General features: G+C 33.1%; 1 pseudogene; it reads left to right on the forward strand.

Moving 5' to 3' along the window:
* The first annotated feature begins 402 nt into the window (after positions 1-402).
* On the forward strand, positions 403-10,306 carry LOC149532481 (uncharacterized; annotated as a pseudogene).
* The last annotated feature ends 11,058 nt before the right edge of the window (positions 10,307-21,364 follow it).

Here is a 21,364-nt window from a genome sequence, read left to right on the forward strand (position 1 = left end):
ACCAGCATAATAACTTTTCCATCAATAATTTTATATTCTAGTGAAAGCAACTTGATTATTATTGCTCTTTTTAGGCTCCTATAAAACATTTTTCTTTTGGCTTTCACTAAATAGTTTTTAATTTTTGATTTAAGCTTTATTTCAAGAATGTCCAAGTTTTTTTGAAGTTTCATGCCCCAAAAAATGGCCTCGTACACCTTTATTTTCAATGCCATTAATCAATAACATGTATAACTAGATATTAAATATTAATTCTTGTTTAATGATTGGAAAATAATTGGAGTAACAAAATGCTCTGCAAAATACATTATTTTCTCATATTTTTTCATTTCTTTTTGGTCCCCTAAGAAAATAATTGATTTATTTCTTTTAAATAATTTTACAAATTTGCCAAAAATTATGATGTGGATTTTGCTTCAAAAGCTAATAAAGTTAGGTGTTTGCAAGTTTCTACCACATGGATCAATCATAAAGAAGGGTACACATTTGTGTTGGTCTCAGATTGGTTTTGACAATTGAGTGTCAACACGCTTAAGAAATTTCTAAGTTGAGGCTAAGTACAATTTAGATGCCAAGCTACAATATGCACTGAGCCAAAAATTGAATAGGTGTCAAGTTATTCAAGTGTCAAGCAAGTTCCAAGTGCTGAGTAATAATAGATGTTCAACAAGTATATGTGCTGAGTAAAGTATAGGTGCTAAGTAAGATAGAGTTACTATAGGAGTCGAGTAAAAAAAAATCCTATATGTGTCGAGCATCAACAATTAGTAAGTGTAGAGTAACATAGAATCAACATAAGAGATTGTGCCTTCACAAACACAAATGTAACCCATTTTTGAGCTGACTCAAGATGAATCCTGAAGGATCTAAAAGATAAGATCAAATCTATTACATTCCCTATGTAATTAGCATGCAACCAATTAGAAAAATGGAGAAAGCATGCAACCAATTAGGAAATATAGAAAGAATTGAGTGGGAAAAATGGATGAATCTTGATTTTAGATTCATACCTAACCCTAAGTCTTGAAATATTTAATAGGAGGTCAAAACCCCATAAATCATGTGTGTAAGAGGTTGTGTGGGAATGCATGAGTGAATTCTATTGAAGTTTTGAAAGGAATTTTAAAGACTTAGAGGAAGAACAACATTGTAGAATCAAGTTGTTTAGAATAGAGCATCATCACTACGAATAGGGTTATATCAAATTAGGAAGGATCAGATCAAATTGGACAGAACAAGGATCTGGACTCATTAATTGAAGATTGTAAGTCATCAGGTCAATACATTCTACTATAATTTCTAGTCATTGTATTAGGATGATGAAAATCCTATGATCGTAGGTTGGTTTAACAACCATATTGTAAATCCTTAATAGGGTTGTAAATCCTTTAATAGGGTGACATTCCAAGTGAATGTTCGTAAATCCTTTAGATAGATCACTTTTAACAGGGTGTAAAGCCTTTAAGAGGGTAGGCCTTTCACAAGGTAGACAAATGATGGTGGTCAAACTTTGTAACCTTAACTAGTTAAATATTGCTATAGTGATAAGTTGTAGGTGTCATCCCCAACCCAATTTTACCTTTTCATTTTAGAGGGTTTTTGGGTGACCAAATATTGTGTTATATATTTTCATGCATATCTTTACTTTCATGTTAATTATATATGTTAGATGCATGTGATTGATCTCAGTTAAAAGATTGTAGAGATTAAAGTTTGTTACTTTTGATTCACCCCCCTCTTAGAAGTAAATCTTCCCACTTGTAAATTCCAACAATTGGTATCAAAGATGAGTTGTCACAAGGAGAAGCCTTATAGCTTGGAAAAAAAGATCTAAAAATGGAAGTCTACAAACTTTGGAAGATTATAGAGAACTAGGAAATCAAGATACATCTCATTGTACATTCTCTGGAAGAAGCCAGGGAAGAATAGAGAAAATCCCTAAAGAGAAGAAAAGAGATTGCCATAGCTAAGAATGATACACAATACAAGGAAATTGACACCTCAAAAGTGTTTGCAAATGGAGATTCCAAGGATTTTGATGCAGCAATAGCATATATGATGGAGAAGAATAGAGCTCAAGTAGAAGAGATCAGAACTCTCAAGATTAAATTAGAATCACAAGCCATGATGCTTTGTGAAGTGACTGAATAGAAGAAAAGAGCTATTGAAGATAAGGATATGATAGAAGATGACAAGAGAAACCTTGGTAACAGACTAGAGGAAAAGTAAATTGAGCTTGCAAGAATTTCCAACATGCAATTAGACACTGTAAGTCAGATGATGAATGCACATCATGAGCTGAATGTCAAGGACATTGAGATCTCCACACTAAAGATGCAAAATGAAAAACTACAAAATGACTTAAAAGAGAAAAATAAATTGTAGAGAGCTTCAACAAACCCAATGAAGCCATCAAGTATTTTGAATAGCTTCTAAAATATCCAAGATCCAGTAATGACACTTCAGGACTAGGATACATCAACACTGAAAAAGGAGAGTCATCCAAGACTATAGAAGAAAGAAGTGATAAAGGTAAGAATACTAAACCTAATTGTCATTTTTATGGTAACAAGGGACATACCTCTAATGTGTGTAGGAGCAAGAATTCCAACTAGCATGACGAACCCAAAAACATGGGTCATTGTCACAATTGCAACAAGCAAGGATATCATGCACATGATTGCCAAACCAGAACCATCAGAACACCAGGATTTGAAGGTCACTACTACAATTGCAAGAAGTATGGAGATAGAGCTTTTGAGTGTAGATCAAAGCCTATGTGGACATCAAACCAATCAGTAAAGACTAAAAGTCATGGACATCACTACAATTGGGAGTACAACACTAGACACAAGTGTCACTACTATCAAGAATATGGACACATCCCTAAAAATTGCATAAGAACACATTTTAGTGGAAGCTACAAAAAATAGTTGATCCAAACTACATGCTTTAGTTGTTTGAAGACTGGTCACATCAGCAAGAACTTCCCAACAAGGTCAAAGGCACCTAACTTAGAGTTCAACAAAGAAAAGGGAAGGTAGATGTTGAACACATTAGAGGAGAAATGAATAAAACATGGAAGAAGACAGATGGAGGTAGCACATTCAATGAAGGAATCACTTCACCCAAAAGGTCAAGTGGTCACACTTCATCCAACTAAGTAAAAGAAGGTATGCAAGACTGATATACAAAGCTTTATCATACATCAATTCCAAGACAAGTAAGTACTAAAAAGGAGAGATTAACATGAATAGAGATGCAAAGTTAAATTTTCATTTTTTTACAAGTGTTATTGAGTTATCTACCAAAGTCAGTAGGAGCTGAGTAGTTAGTTATAGCCAAGTTAGTAAGGGAAGCTGAGTGAAAGGAAATTCTAGTTGAAGCTGAGTTAGGGAAACTCCAGTATATGCTGAGTGTTTGAAAACTAATGGAAGCTGAGTAAAGCATAATTTCTTAAGGAGCCATGTGGATAGCTGTAAACACACTAAGCATTATATGCTATGAAATAAAGGTATATGATCACATTTAAAATCATTCTTCACCATCATGAGCAAAGATGAAATGACAAGAAGAGTATAGAACAATTTCCAAGCAGAGTTTGAAGCATTTGAGCAGATTGTAATAGAGATTCAATACAATTTCAATGATTCAAGGCATTTATAGTTGTGCCAAGTTATACAGTTTCAAAATTTGTTTGTGTTAAAACCCTATATTGAACAAATGGCCTCTAGTTCTAGAAAATCTTAGGAAAAAGAGCTATTTGAAGTTTAGTTAGTGTCAAATAAAGTTAAACAGCCAATTTTCATCCTATCCCTAAAGTTGCCTATAAAAATGACCCTGTCAGAGCCCTATCCATAATTCCTCCTAAGGTTGTAATGGTACAAGATGTTAGGAGATGCTATAAATACAAAATAGGTGCTATTGGAGACATGGAAATCAGGGATGCATATGATAGATTGTGTGAGAATGGAGTCTTGAAGGAAGAATTTCAAATCATTGAGAAGAAAGGCTTAACCTATGCCCTAGAGTTACCTACCATCTTTAAGAATGAATGGATTAGAATTGTACTTAGTAGGATTCCTGATGGTAGTTTGTGGTTAGAAGATAGGCCAATTAAAATATCAAAAAGGATTATTCATAGGGTATCCAACCCTAGATCAACTTAAAACCCTAAGTAGTGACTCCAAAGAAGCTATTGAGAAGAATACTAGAGCCCAGTGGAACAAGAGAGGCATGACCATAGATACCATTAAGGATCCTCTTGTTGACTTTGCTGTCAGAGAAATTTCCCACAAATTCTACCAATCTAGTAGACTCTACAATGTTCCATGTATTGTAGTAGATGTTGTCTAAAAACTTGTTAAAAGGGATCATACTTATGATCTAGCTGAACGAAAACTACAATAGATCAATAAAAAATTGGGAGCTATAAGAAGAACAAAGGGAGCTCAATGCAACTTTGGAGCAATTTTGATATGCATATTTTTCTATGTATCGAATGAATTTCCTTCTTTTGGAAAGGTTAGCTGGAAGACAAATAGGTCCATAGTAGCCTAGGTGAATGAATACATTGAACAAATGGGAGTCAATTTTGAGAACTCATGACTAGCTACTTTGAAGATTTCAAGAATTCAATGAAACATAGACTTAGGATTCCAGTCTCACTTGTGGAATAACACATAAATGATATTTGTTTTCTTGTTGATATTGACTACACTTACATTCAAGCAACCATATCAAGGGTTAGATGGCTTAGACCACTTGGGTATGAAGTAAATATTGATGAAGCATCTGTAGTAATAATAGCTCTACTTGTAGAAGAATTAGACAAAAGTGCCCAACACTTTGGCACATATGATGTAGTAAGATCCAAGGTGGATATGGAGCTGAAGGCTACTTCTACACTAAATAAAAAGGATAAACTAGTGAAGAAACTCAAGATCAAATTTGGAGAAGGCATAGTAGAGGTAGAAGAAGAAGAAGATGATGATGATGATGAAGAAGAACAGGGCCAGGAGCCACTAGCACTAACCCAAGGCATGGATGAAGATGATGAAGAATAAGAAGGTGTCCAACAAGAAAAGGAAGCACCTAAGGCAGAGCCCAGAAAGAGGAAAGCACAAGAGCAACTTGCAACACAACCTAAAGGCAAGAAGAAAACAACTAAGCCAAGCCCAACAAAGCCTACCACAAGGGCAGATATGAGGGCTACAATAAAGGTGGCTAAGGAACAAGAAAAGAAGAAAGCCATAGAGTAGGGGGGGCCAACAAAGAAAAAGAGGAGAAAATATGTGGCACCTCCAGAGTCAGATAAGGAGAGAACTGAGTCTGATGATAACAACCATTTCAGAGTGGTAAGTCACACCACAAAATCAAATTTGGAAAAAAATTGTAACAATATTAGGGACAATGTAGACTTGTCAAGGCTTAAAGGTATTAATTTTAATAAGATGACAAGAGAAGAGAAAAACATAGTGGAAGAATCAATTTACACTATGATGGCCAAGTTCAAGAATATTCCACTTGAACTTGATAATACAATGCCTAAGGAGCTATATTCAATTGTAAAGAATAAATGACATTATTGCCTAAACATGGAGAAGGAAGTAAGAGAGTCAACATTGGCTCGTGTGATACCCAAACTAACAAAAGGCCAAATATGTAAGGCAAGTAAGAAACATGGGAGAAAATTTGCACCCAAATACAAAGTATTCAGTATTTTGCAAAATAAAATTGAAGATGTTGCGAACAAGTCCACTCTCATGTGGAAAGTAATTTATGGCCTCTAGATAGTTAACAAAGGAAAAGAAAATCCATTTGAGGGAAGGAATAATGATGAGGAAGAGGAGGAAACTGGAAAGGAGGAAGGAGAGAAAGAAAAGGAAGAAGTTATAGTGGAGAAAGAAACACAAAAGGGTGATACAGCAATAGCTGAGGAGCAGCAATAAGAATGAAGTGTGCAAGACACATAGATGCCACCACCTAGTCCTCCACATGCAAAAACTACACCTATAGACACAATAATTGTTATGGATGTTCTTGACACTTATGATCAGAATATCAACCCACTAACTATAGAGGATCTTAGAAAGATCCTTCACTAGACCACACTACAAGCACAATTGTATACCAATCCAATCTTGGTGAGCATGGAGGAACTCAAAAAGGTAGTAGTTAAAATAAAAAAGGAAAAGGTGAATCCATAAGAACCACCTTCACAAACTCCAATAGCTACAAGTGGACAACTAAAAGAGCAACCAACACAAGATGCATCTACTAGGGTTGATTTCATAGTCATAGTGACTTCAACTACCAAAGAGCAAGCAAAGGAGAAAATAGGAGAAAAGGATGCCTTTGCTCCTACAACACAAAGGAAAGGTGCACCTCCTCAAATAACTATAATTGATCAAGGTAGAACTGAAGAGGACAAAGAAGAGGAGAAGACCCCTAAGGAGAAAGAACAAGAGGCAATAGAAACATTGGTTGATTTTCCTACAACAAGGACTCCTACAATGCCTTAGAAGCCTAGCACTGATGTAGGACCACTGCAAATATCAACACTAGGCTTGAGCTCTACCAAGGTAGCAAGGGCACTTCACTACAGAGACCCTACACTTGATGAGGAGATATTCATACCAAGCTATGCCTATAAAACAATGAACATAGAGTAGATCAATGAAGTGCAAGAGGCACTAGAGAAGAAGAAGCAAGAGATACTTAGGAATGAGTATAGGTAAAGGCAAGAATTGATAGAAATTAAGGACATCTTTCTAGATGCTTTCATCTTGCAAGTACCTGATGAGACAAAGCTCATAATGGAGCAATTACCCAACATAGTGGACTAGGTATAGAATAAAGACCTAGACACCAATGCCAAATTGCTTGAATGGTCTAAAAAGAAATTTTGGATGAAGATAAATGAGAAAATATTTGGTGAGATAGCACTACCATAGGTGGAGTTAGCAAAGAAGGTTGAGAAGGTAAAAGAAGTACTTGAGAATATATTCTTATTGTACTCCAAACTATATGATTCCTCATACTTCACACAAGAGACTAGCTAGAGAATATTGAGCTTGGAAAGGAACCTTAAAGTATCTAGCATGCAACTACCAAAGGATCCAGCTCAAAGTGAGAAGTATTTTGCTATAACACTTCATACACAAAAGGAATTAGATGTACTCATAGTAGATGAGGAAAACACCAAGGCCAAATTAATACAAATTCAGTCTGCCATAACCCCTCACATGGAAGTTTTGCACAAAGAAATGGCCTATGTAGAGAATGTCTTGAAGAAAGATCCCAATATTTCCACATTGGAAGGCCTAGTACACCTTGTAGTAGAGACAACCATCCAACTTAAAGCACTATAAATTGAATTAGGCAATTGGGATGCTACTTTGAAGATCATTATGTAGGTAAACAAATCTTTTTTGGCTAAGTATTCAATTAATTAATAGAACCCTTTGATATAAGTATCAAAAAAGGGGGAGATAATAGAGGAGATATGGTACCCAATAAGGGGAGATACCAAATAGGGGGAGATATAATAAATTGGGGGAAATAATAAAATTTTGAGTTTTGGAAAGATAAGAAGATAAAGCCAAAAGGATACAAAAACTGCAAAGGGAACATGTGTGAAAGGGGGAGTAAAAATAGAGAAAACAGAAGTAGAGCAAAGTAGAATGATAAGGTAGAGCATGCAAATAGCATGAGTCAAATCTAGCATAAGGAGTTTTGGATACATAAATGGCACATTAGCTCAGGGGGAGTTACAAGTTTTTGAGGTATATAGTCTTCTACAAAATTTTGAACAAGTTTTTGAAGTTTTGTATATATGACAAACAAGACGTATATTGTACTCACAGAGATCAGATTCATAATGCTTAGATAAATTTTTTTAGCACTCATGTCAAAGGAGGAGATTGTTGGTCTTAGATTAGTTTTGGCAATTGAGTGTCGACACACTTAAGGAATTTCTAAGTTGATGCCAAGTACAATATAGATGTCAAGCTATAGTATGTGCCGAGCTAAAAATTCAATAGGTGTTGAGTCATTCCAGTGTTAGGAAAGTTTCAAGTGCCGAGTGATAATAGATGCTAAGCAAGTATATGTGCCAAGTAAAGTATAGGTGCTGAGTAAGATAGAGTTATTATATGAGTCGAGCAAAACAAAATTCCTATATGTGCCAAGCATCAGCAATTAGTAAGTACCAAGTAACATAGAATCAACATAAGTGTTTGTGCCTTCACAAACACAGATGGAAACCATTTTTGAGCTAACTCAAGATGAATCTCAAAGGATCTAAAAGATAAGATCAAATCTATTACATTCCCTATGTAGTCAACATGCAACCAATCAAAAAAATGGAGAAAGAATACAACCAATCAGGAAATATAGAAAGAATTGAGCCGGAAAGATGGATGAATCTTGATCATAGATTCATACCTAACCCTAAGTCTCAAAATATTTAAAAGGAGGTCAAAACCACATAATTCATGTGTGTAAGAGGTTGTGTGGGAATGCATGAGTGAATGCTAGAAATTCTTGAAAGGGGTGTAACGACTTAGAGGAAGAACAACATTGTAGAATCAAGTTGATCATAACAAACCATCAACACTACAAATAGGGTTATATCAGATCAAGAAGGACCAGATCAAATTAAATAGAACAAGGATTTGGAATCAACAATTGAATATTGTAAGTCATCAAGTCAATACATTCTACTATACTTTCTCGTCATTGCATTAGGAGAATGAAAATCCTATGATCATAGGTTGGTTTAATAGCCATACTGTAAATCCTTAATAGGGTTGTAAATCCTTTAATAGGGTGACATTCCAAGTGAATGTTTGTAAATTCTTTAGATAGGTCACTTTTAACACGGTGTAAAGCCTTTAATAGGGTAGGCCTTTCATAGGGCAGACCATTGATGGTGGTCAAACTTTGTAACCTTAACTAGTTACATATTATTGCAGTGATAAGTTGTGGGTGTCATCCCCACCCTAGTTTTACCTTCTCATTTTGGAGGGTTTCTAGGTGACCAAATCTTGTGTTATATATTTTCATGCATGTCTTTACTTTCATGTTAATTAGATATTTTAGATGCATGTGATTGATCTCAGTTAAAAGGTGTTAGAGATTAAAGTTTGTTACTTCTAATTCACCCCTCCTCTCAGAAGTAAATCTTCCCACTTGTAAATTCCAACAATTTGCAAGGAAAACTTTGTAAAACATGCATGGGACTCATGGAAAGTCTTCTAGTTTTTGCTTTCTTGATTTACTAGGGAAAAAATTCAAGCTTTAGTGCTCTCAACATAGGTCATACTAGTGTGGGGTAGAATAAAAACTTGGCATTGTATGGAAACATTCTTATAAACAATGTTCTTGTTCAATGCTTCTAATTGATTCCAAAATCAAAGTAGGTTTTTATGGGGTCAAAAACTTGAAAGGGTTTTTTGTATTAGCCCAAAATACTAGCGCAACTTGCCAAGCTTAATCTACATGGGCAAGATTTTCATTGACATGTGGAATTAGTCGGCCTACATTTTAACACATAAGAAAGATTTCTCATTCTATGATCTTTACATGTTGTAGATTGAATATTTCTTCTCAAGTTTTAGCTATTATTATTGGATAGGCCTCCTTTGCAAAAAGTATGTTAGCTGAATCAAACACAATGCAACCATTTAATTCTTGTTGTAGCCTTGCAAATAACATCTATAACATTTTGATCTCATTTATCTGGGCCATCATGGAAAAATTATTGTTGCTTCTATGGATACTTTACTTGATGACTTTATTTGCTCCATTTTTTGATGCTTTGAGAGGAAATTATGGGAAATTATGGATACACATTTTATATTTCTTATTGGAAAGAGCATGTGCAACTTTCATTAAGTGGGGTCAATGGGTGGCTACACACCTAGACTTGTTTCAAAAAGATATTTGTGATTAGATGACAAAAATATATTCAAAGGTTCTAACACATGAATTTTCCTATACAAATAAGACTTTTGAAAGTGCCTTTGGTCATAGGCTTTAGGATATATTTTAGGATTTTGAAATTGATCCTATGGCTTTTGGTAATATTTCTCAAGTACATAGGTTGGTGCTAAGATTTCAAGGTCTAGTTCATGAAGTAAAGCCTATGATAGTGGACATGGAAGTAAGACATCTTGGAGTAGGGGAAGCAATTATTAGAGATTTTATGATAATCAATTGGGTTTCAAAGGTTTCTAGTTTTCTTCCTATGTTACAATGGTTAAAACTTGATGAAAGTGTTTAACAATTTGCTATCACTTAACCTTAGCAATGAATAACTAAATTTCTAATGTAGAAACCATCTATAAATCATGCACACATTTCTACTATAACATGCTCATGTTGTACAACCTACATGTCTTTCTCACTACAAGCTGAATGGTAATTGTAACAATTGAAGTAGATGTCATTGCTGCTGGTAGTTTGTTTCAAAGTGTTCTATCATCAAAAACACTATAGGTATGCTCTTTTTATTTGATCTTTTACACAATTAGAAATAATATATCTAATTTAAATCTTTTTTCACATTTGTAAAATTTCTATACATACTTTTTATACTTATTACATTACAAAAATTACTATAGCTAATATCTACTTAGAATTTTTTCACATTTACAAATTTTTTCTTACGGGTTTTTGAGATAAAATTGTTTTGTAAAACTACAATCCTAAATCCTATACAATATCCAAACCCTTGAACCTATAATCTTAGGTGGGAAGAAACTAAAAAAATATGTTCTAAAATCAAAATGATTGCAAATTAAGAAGAGAAAAATGGCCCTTAAATACCAAATATGTGTTTTTCAATATATTATTGACTAGAAATGATAACATTGCTTGTCTCTATGAATATGTTGTTCGACAATGGTTTCAAATGGTTCTCATTTTCATTAGATGTTGTGTATGCTTCCATGCCTTCTTTGATTGCACACTTGTTACTTGGCTCGGGATATTCCTTGCATGATAAGTGAGCTTTTTCTTTTGTTTGTTAGGAGATCTCTACTCTAGATAACAAGTGAAAATATCATCATGTATAAACTTTGTGTTCCCCTTTGAATGGAAGTAAGATGAAGAGGTGCATGTCTATCAATAGGTACAACCATGGTACTTTTTGGAGTTTTTATTGTTGGTATTATTGGATCCAAAAAAACTTTCCTCATTGTTTAGACCATTGGAACTTCTTTTATTTGTTTGGCTTCTCATTGCACCATATATCACAATTTCCATCTAACTTCATTTCAAACATACTTGCATTATCTCCTAAAGCATTCTTCTCTTTCTCAATATTTACTTCTTGTCAAGTTTTAGAGGATTTTTTGCTTCTTTTTTAAGGAAGTTAGTGGAGTTTTTTTTATAAGTTCTATTCGATTATATTTTTTGGATTTGTCAGTTAATTTCATAAGATGAAAATCTCATGGGATGACAACATTTAGCTCTAATTATCCTAAATTTTTTTTATATCATTATGATTTTCATGGAGTGTTTGGTATAAAATCATTGATCACACTATTCTATGGGGTTGAATGCATGCCCTTTGTATTGCTAGATTCTAGAATAAACCTTTCATTATGTAACTAAAAATCTAATTTGATTAGCATGAAAAATTGTTGGGTCTGCTATGAAACCTTAAACTTGTTTAGACCAATTAAACATATAATGAACAACAGACCAAAATTATAGTGCCCACAATTTACAGTGCTAGGGAGAATATGAAATGTTATACTAGAATAAAAATATTCTTTCAAAATACTTTCAAATTATAATTACAAGTTTGTATTAGGAATAAGTTGCCATAATGATCAATGCCCTAGCTTTGGCATTGATATTAAAGAATTGTGCATGGTTATTATAGATTTAGATTAATGCTAAGATAATGGACAAAATATGTACCTATGATGTAATGTACCTATAGAGACTAGCAATCAAAAGGAAATTATTGTCATGCTCTCTAATGGAAATGATTTCTATGTTCTAATCTACATGTATTTTTTATGTTTTCAAGTTGCATCATATGGAACAATTTCCATCATACATAACACAATATCAAAGTTCCTTTCAAACATACTTGCAACATCTTTTGAAGAATTCTTCTCTTTCTCAATGTTTACTTCTCAAATTTTAGAGGAGTTTTTGTTTATATATGGTAGTTTTGTCACTAGTTTGCCTAAGAAGGAAATCTCACTGTTGGAAAGATATAGCTCTGATACCATTGGAAAATCCCAAATTCTTATCTTCTAATTAACCCAGAGTGTTTAACATAAAATTATTAATCATATAGTTCTATTAAGGTTGAAAACATGTCTTGAGTTGCTAGATTTTGGAATAAATATACCATCAAGTTACTTAAAATCTATTGTCATGAGACAATTATTGGGTCTTAAAATTTTAAAACCCATTAAACATATAATGAATAATAGGCTAAAATTATGGCACCCAAAATTTACAGTACGATGGAAAATATGAATTTCTACATAAATAAAAATATCCTTTGAAAAAATTCCAAGTTGGAAGCTAAAGTCTGGATTAGGAATGAGGTTTCCTAGCTCATCAATTCCCTATCTTTGGTACTAATATTAAAGGGGTTGTACATGATATTTGTAGATTTAGATTGCTACTAAGATAATGGGTGCAAAATCTCTATCTACTATGTAATATATGTACAAAAACTAGCAATCAGGAGGAAGCAATTCTTCTAATGACAATGAGTTATATGTTGGATGGCACCCAGAGGTATGGAATAATTATGCTTATATGAAAATTGTAGCCACAAACCTGATATATTTATGATGTAAAAAAAATATTGCAAAATCACTTTATTACTCAACAATTCTCTTTCAACACAAGTATAATCTCAATATTAATATGAGATTTCAATGGTTTAGCCCAATGGCGACTCCTACATGAACTAACCAAGGAGTTATGCATTATTATTTTTTCATCAAGTTAATTAATCTAAAGTTTGATGCTCCAATAAGAGGTAAAAATAAAAACATATATCTGTTTCCAATTTTCCTCTTTCTTGCAATTTCTTTTCTTAAAGAGATTTTTTCCGCAAAAGGCATGATTGTTCTAATGACCATTGGTTGATACTGAATGGAACTATTTAAAAAATAAACTCAGATTAATTTGATATTTAAAATTTATTTGAGACACTTGATATTAATTTTGCTCCTATTTTCTTGGTCCAAAATTCTTGAGACTCATGAGAAATGTATGATTGGTGTTTTGTGATTTCATCTTGGCTTAATTTTGAATAATGGAACATTACAACTACTCTTCAACTGCACTATTTTTCTGAAACTTCTATTTTTTTTTGTTAAGGCTTTAGACTTCTAGTTGATGCCTATCGATATTTAGAACTCTCTTTAAACTATAATTGATCTCATGTTTTTTCAGATTATTTTAGAAATATTATTTTCTTAAATATATTTAGAGATCGACATGCTTATGTTCTCCACCTTTGATTCCAATGATGATTGCCCATTTTTTATTGGATATGACACAACTTAGCCATACAATATTGTTGGTAGAGAAAACAAGTTACCACCACACTTTTTTCTTTGGATTAGCATAACCAAGCTTACAATTATTATGAAATCTAATCTAAAATTTTGACTTCTTTTGAAAAATGTGTGAAATTCCAATTCACCTAGTGAAGAGAAAGCAAGCAAAGAAAAATTGACAATAATAACTATAATTAATACAAAACAATTTAAGGATAAACTTCAAATAGAGAACTTCCACTTTTGCCAAAAATTTAGACCATATCTATCACAATTTCTCACTCTCAATACAAATTAAGAATAAGGATAATGTCTATCTGAGTTAGGAAAAAACAAACTTACGCTTATTACAAATGTTGAGCCTAAACTTCAACCTAGAGGTGATGACCATTCTTTCAAGGGTGCTAGCTCAATGGAAGAGCACCTACTCTACAAGTAGATGGATTGTGGTTAGATTCCATCATGCCCTATTATAACCAAATACACTATTAAAAATATTACTAAATATTTGATCAAACAAACTATTAGGTATGCTACTAAATATACCATTAAACATGTCACTAAATATACTAAATATGTGACCAAATATATGGTTAAATATGTTACTAAAAATACTACTAAATATGTGAATACATCAACTGTCAAATATAAAACAAAATATGTGATTAAATATACTACTAAATATGTAACTAGCGACACAATTGAATCAACTACTAAATATACCACTATATATAGTACTAAATATACCACTAAATCAATGATCAAAATTAGTGATCAAATAAATGATTGAAATTGCTTAGTAGTAAATTTAGTAGTGTTATAAATGGCTAGATATTAGCTACTATTTGTTACATATATACAAAATTTAGTGGTTTTTTAGTCACATATTGCTATTTTAGTACTAGTCAGATTCAAATATCTATATTCTTCAAAGGGATGACTCACACTTGATATTTGTACTTTATGTTGATGACTTGATGACTATAGGGAGTACATAATCCATCATTGACCATGTCAAGGCTTGGTTGATCATCTTAACATCACCTTCACAAGGAAATTAAACACACTAGTGAATAGGAGAAGTAATTGTTTTCATAGAAGTCAACCAAGGTAAAACCCTATATTCACATAGAACTAATCAAAAGTAGGAATGACAACAATTTTACTATTCACCACTTTACCATAGAGCTCAATAGGAAAGGAAATGGAGCATTGAGAAGGATACAAGAAACCTTTACAAATATGAATCCAAGTGTTAGTTGAATAATACAAATAATGATGTATTTTCTTAGTATACAAATGTTCCTTGATGATAACATTAACCATTAATGTTGGATCAACAAGACACCCATAAGAAGGATACTTAGCAATTTGAGTAGTAATATAAAGAGGACCATCAGGAGCCTTAATATTAAAGTCAATAAATGAAATATCAATGTCACTAGGATGCTTCATTAGAAACAATAGGCCACCAAGATAACTTTGGGGTGGGTGGGTGGGGGTGAATTAGTTATCCATCAATTAAAACATTTATCTTCTTTAAAAAAACTTAACCATTCAGCAAAAGTAAATAGCAACCATAATAAAATGCTCATAGACAATTATACTAGATATGTTGACTAGGGAAACCCTTGATTAGAGGGAAAACCCCAGTGGGAATGATGCCCACAAGATGATGTACTAATATAAATATTCCTTGTTAGAGGATGGACCCTATTAGGAGTCTATTACAACATTTAGGACAATGAGTCCCTATTAGGAGACCTTGACTCCCTGTTAGGAGATTCCAACCCTATTAGGAGTTGTGCCAACCTTGTTAGGAGTTGTAGTACAATGTAGGCAAGATGAGCCCACTGCCCAAACATGCAATTTCAACTACAAGAAGAGCTCACTGCACAAACAAGTAATTTAATGTTATCTTCCTCTTTCCTTTGTTCTATCAACCAAACTGATCACTACCAAAACTTGTAGACCAAATCATAAACCTTGGATCAAAATATCAAATCTCGGATCACTCAACAAAACCTCAGCAATGAAGTTTCCTTCACTTCTACACCGCTCTGCTCAACTTTGCATTCCACTCATTACTGTTGCTTTTCAAGAATTCAAATCCATGCTTATGATAAAGGAAAATTTCCTTCCTTTATACTAAGTCCATAAAAAAATTCCCTAAGTTGATTGTTAGACCTTCTCAACTAATTATTATAGGAGCACATTGAGAACATGTTACACTTAGTGATAACATTAATCTTCCACCTTGCAACTTGAATAAATTTGCGTACACATGATATTATGATGAGAAAGCTTAGCCACATCATCATCAAAATGTATTCTTCATATCCTCAACCTTGATTCTCAAAATAAAAACTCTACTAAAAGATATAACAAGTTTACTAGAACATGACTTTGTAAACTATATCTCAGAGTAGACATTACCAAAACTTACATAACTTCTTCTAGACTTATCCTTTCTTTTTCTAACATTAACTACATATACTAGAAACTGATAAGTATCTCCCATAACCTTAGGTAGTTATAATACTCAACTAGCCCTCTAAACCAACTTGATCTTTTTGCTATTCTTCTATCAGATGCCATAAAAAATTGTTATGTTGACATCAATGAAAAACTCAATCATGAATGTAACATATCATCATAGTAACATATCTACAATCCTCTCCCATAGGAATATCATCATCATTCATGTTTCCAACCAATCTTCTAACAATCTCCCCCTTTGACATTGATGGCAACATAGATGAAAAACAACTAGTTCCAAGAATGCCATTAACAAAAGACTGTTCAACTTTTCTAATCCTCTTCATCAATCATTCTTCCCTATTGATATACCTCAATGTGTTTTATGCCAAACTATTATTCCATCTTGTACTTATGCTGAAAAGATTCCTCAACATAATGTTTTTAATGCAATATTCTTCCCCATTAACATCACTATCAAAATTTTCAACTAGCATCTCTACATCAAACTCTGCAACAACTAATACTTACTAGCTCGAGTGTCAAAAGACACTGTTCAAAACAACATCCATCAAGAGTCCTAGATGAATCTATTCATCACAAATACTCCCCCATACAATAAGCATCAACATTCAATCCAAACAAATAATGGTGCTCTCTTACCCTGGACTGATGCACTCTTGCATCTTCTACCCTGATGTAGGAATGGGCATAACCCAAGCATACCTCACAAATACTCAAAAGTATCTTTTGGAAGAGGCTTAGTGAATATATTTGCAATCTTCTCTTTAGTGCTTACACACTCCAATCTGATTTCCTTTTCTACAACTTTCTCTCTCAACATGTGATACTTAATAAAAATTTCTTGTCCTCAAATGCAATATTGGATTCTTAGACATATTTACCATGCTTGTGTTGTCACAATGTATAACAATAGGTTTATTGATTTCTATCCTTATATCCTTCAACATTTGTTTCATCCAAATGACTTGATTGCAATTATTTGCTACTATAACATACTCTACTTCCACTGTACTTTGAGATGTACAATCCTACTTCTTGCTTAACCAAGCAACCAATCTTCCTCCAAGAAAGAAAGCTCCTCTATTGGTTCTCTTTCCATCATCTATATTGCCTGCCCAATCAATATCAATATAAGCACTTAGAGTAAAATCATTAGATTTTTCATAGTACAATCTGAACTCAAATGTTCCTTTTAGATATCTAAATATTCTTTTTATTGCTACATAATGCACTTCTTTGGGATCAACTTAGAATCTTGCAATATTTTCAATTGCATTTGCTATATCTAGCCTTGTGTGAGTCAAATATTGCAATGCTCTGATCATAGATCTATACTTTTTCTTCTTAATAGTAGGTGTCTCTTCCTTTGTAGATAACTTGTGTCTTGTTACCATAGGTGTTCCAATGGGTTTGCATGTTTCCAAACCAAATTTTTTCAATAAATCCTTCAAGTACTTAGTCTAAGAAATAAATATTCCTTCTTTATGTTGTACAATGTATAGTCCTAGGAAATATTTTATCTCTTCTATCATACTCATTTCAAATTCTTTCTTCATCTCTTTTGCAAACTTCTCACTTTCTTCATCATTTCCTCCAAATATGATGCCATCAACAAATATTACCAAAATCATCAAAACATCATCAATTTCTTTCCAATATAAACTGCTTCTACCATACCTTTGCAATATCCAAGTTTTGTAAAATGTTTGTCCAACCTTTCATACTAGGTTTTGGTTGCTTGCTTCAATCCAAACAATGTTTTCCTTAATTTGTATACTATGTCATTGTCATCTATCAAAGGACATCCTTCAAGTTGCTCAATGTATACCTCATCTTCAAGTTCTCCATTCAGAAATGCTGACTTGACATCCATCTGATATACTTTAAATTTCTTCTGTGCTGCATAGGCTAAGAATAATCTTACTATTTCTATTCTAGCCACTAGAGCATAAGTCTCCTCATAATCTATCCCTTCTTCTTGTGAGCAACCTTTACATACCAATCTTGCTTTGTTTCTTACAACTTTTCCTTGTTCATTTATCTTGTTTCTGAATACCCATTTAGTTCCTATCATATTCTTGTCTACTAGCCTAGGGACCAATTCCCATGTCTCATTCTTAACTATCTGATCCAATTCCTCTTTCATAGCTTGTTTCCAATAATCATCTTTACATGCTTCATCTGCATTCTTAGGTTCATCTTGAGATATCAAACATAGTTATTCATTTATTCTACTTCTTGTCATCACACCTTTATCTTTGCTTCCAATGATCTACTTAGATGGGTGATTCTTTATCATATTCTTTTTTGAAGTAGGAGTTGCTATCTCAACTCTTGGCTCTATTGAAGGTTCTGAGCTTTGTTCCTGCCTTGGCTCTCCTTCATTCTACAAATCATTGTTAGTCTCAATAAATACCTCTTCATTCCTTGGCTTAGTAACAACATCATCATCTATATTGTAATCAACTATTCTCTCTAATATTATGAATTTATCATCAATTCTTACATTTGCACTTTCCATAATAGTCTTAGTTCTTTGATTATAACATCTATAAGCCTTACTTTTCAATGAATAACCAAGAATCATACCTTCATCACTTCTAACATCAAACTTACCAATATCATCATCTCTTTTGATATAACACTTACTCCCAAAAATTCTAAAATACTGAACTGCAGGTGAGTGACCAAACCATAGTTCATAAGGTGTCTTGTTTGTGTCCTTCTTGACTTGTGCTCTACTCATAGTGTAGACTGATGTATTCACATCTTCTCTCCAAAATGTCTTGGATACATCATTCTTTGCTAACATAGCTCTTGCAACTTCTATAACTAATTTTTTCCTTCTCTCTACAACACCATTCTGTTCAAGGGTTCTCAAAGATGATAATTGTCTCTTAATTCCATTTTCTTCACAAAACATGTTAAACTCTTTTGAAGTAAATTCTCCTCCTCTATCTAATCTTAAAAATTTAATCTTAATATTAGATTCATTTTCAACCCTATTCTTGAATATCTTGAACTTATCAAATGCCTTGGATTTCTCTTTAAGAAACACAACCCATATCATTCTAGAAAAATCATTAACTAGAATCATAAATTACCTTTCACCAAAAAATCCTTTAGTCTCTATAGGACCGCTGAGATCTGTGTGTACAATTTTCAACTTCACTATAGTGGTAAACTTCTTGCCGAGAAAAGTTCAGTTATGCTTTTCTAAAACACACTCCTTGCAAATTGTGTTAGCAAATCTCTAACTAAAAACATTCTACTAGCCTCACAATACTGTCAAAGTTTACATGACAAAATATCTTATGCCATAACCAACTGTCATCTACCTTTGCAACCAAACATGTCATTTTAGTACGATTCAACTGAAATACATCACCTCTAGATCTAGTTCCTATTCCAATTACCTTTCCATCTTTGTCTTTGATGATGCATGTCTTTTTTATGAACTGCAACTGATAACCTTTGTCTACTAATTGTCCAACACTCAAAAGATTATTCTTTAAACCATCAACAAAATATACATCCTTAATGTTAGTTTTACCATCAAGAGTTATAGTTACAATGCCTTTAACTTGGCATGCTGCATTGTTTCCAACTCTGATGATTCCTCCATCTTGACTTTTGAAGTCAACAAACTTGTTCATGTCACCAGTCATATGATGTGAACAACCACTGACAATTATTTGATTAGATTTCTTCTCAACCTATGACACCAAAGCTACATTCTCTAGACTTTCTTCTTTAATAGCCACAAATCAATTTCATCATCACTAGCACTTAATGCTTATTCATTAGAATCATTATCTTCATTTGCATACAAACACTCTCTATCTTTTCTAGGCATATGATTTCCCTTATACTTTTTCTCTCTTTTAGGACACTTAGATGCATAATGACCATATTCATCGCAAGTCCAACATTTACAATTTTTCTAACCTCCTTTTTCTCTTCTTACCAAAAGGGCTACTCCTTCTTAAATCTTCCTATCTTCCTCAAAGCTTTTGCTACTAGCAAAATCTCTTTTAGCACTTGTGCTCCTTGATAAGTTAGATCAAATATTCAAGGCACTAAAAGCTATCTCTATTCTGGTCAATTCTTTGGACTATCTAAGTTCATTCTTAACTGCTTCAAGTCTTCTAAGCAATGTCTCCTTTGTGAAATATTTGGTACAAGATATCAACAACTATATCATCTAAACTACTAACTTAAATGGTGGTGTTAGAGTCTTCAATATATTCCATATAACCTCATCATCTTGTTTGGTTCCTCCTTGAGATTTGATGCCTGTAGTAATTTCTAATATCCTACCTATATATGTTCTTATAGATTCATCTTCCATTACTTTAGCTTCTTGAAATGCACAAATCCAATTTTGTAGCCTTAACTTCTTAGAATGTGCATCACCTTCAAAACTATTTTCCAAATATTTCCAAATCAAATGTGAAGTAGCAAGTGATTTTACCTAATTGTACTCATATTTTAAGAAGTATAGTCAATAATGCTTCTCTAGATTTCATGTCACACATGAAAAGATCTCTTTTTGCCTTGATGCAAATTTCAAAATTCTTTTCAGCAATGATTGTCTTCTCTGATTTTGTCAAGATCCATATCCTGACCCCATACACAATAGATGTGTCTTCATCTTTTTCTTCCAATTATCATAATTTGTTCCATCGAACTTCAGACTATCTTTTCTAAACATGTTCACCATGGATCTCCCAAAGTTGTTAAACTTTTTCTAATGCTTTGATACCAATTGTTAGAAATAGTAGTCCACCAAGATAACTGAGGGGTAGGGGGGGATGAATCAATTATCCAACAAATAAAACATTTGTATTTTTTAAACAAACTTAACCATTCAACCAAAGTAAAAAAAAACCATAATAAAATGCTCATAGACAATTACACTAGATATGTTGACTAGGGAAACCCTTGATCAGAGGGAAAACCCTAGTGGGAATGATACCCACAAGATTATGTTCTTATATAAATATTCCTTGTTAGAGGATGGACCCTATTAGGAGTATATTACAAAATTTAGTACAGTGAGTCCCTGTTAGGAGACTTTGAATCCCTATTAGGAGATTCCAAACCCTTTAGGAGTGATACCAACCCTGTTAGGAATTGTAGTACAATGTATGCAAGATAAGCCCACTACCCAAATATGCAATTTCAACTACAAGAAGAGTTCACTACTCAAAAAAATAATTTACTACTATCTCCCTCTTTCCTTTGTTCTATCAACCAAACCAATCACTGTCAGTCCTTGTCGACTAGGTTACAAACCTTGGATCAAAATATCA

The sequence above is a fragment of the Cupressus sempervirens genome, chromosome 10 (genome assembly GCF_028749045.1).
Source record: "Cupressus sempervirens isolate cs-2001-9-10 chromosome 10, ASM2874904v1, whole genome shotgun sequence".
Taxonomy (NCBI): domain Eukaryota; kingdom Viridiplantae; phylum Streptophyta; class Pinopsida; order Cupressales; family Cupressaceae; genus Cupressus; species Cupressus sempervirens.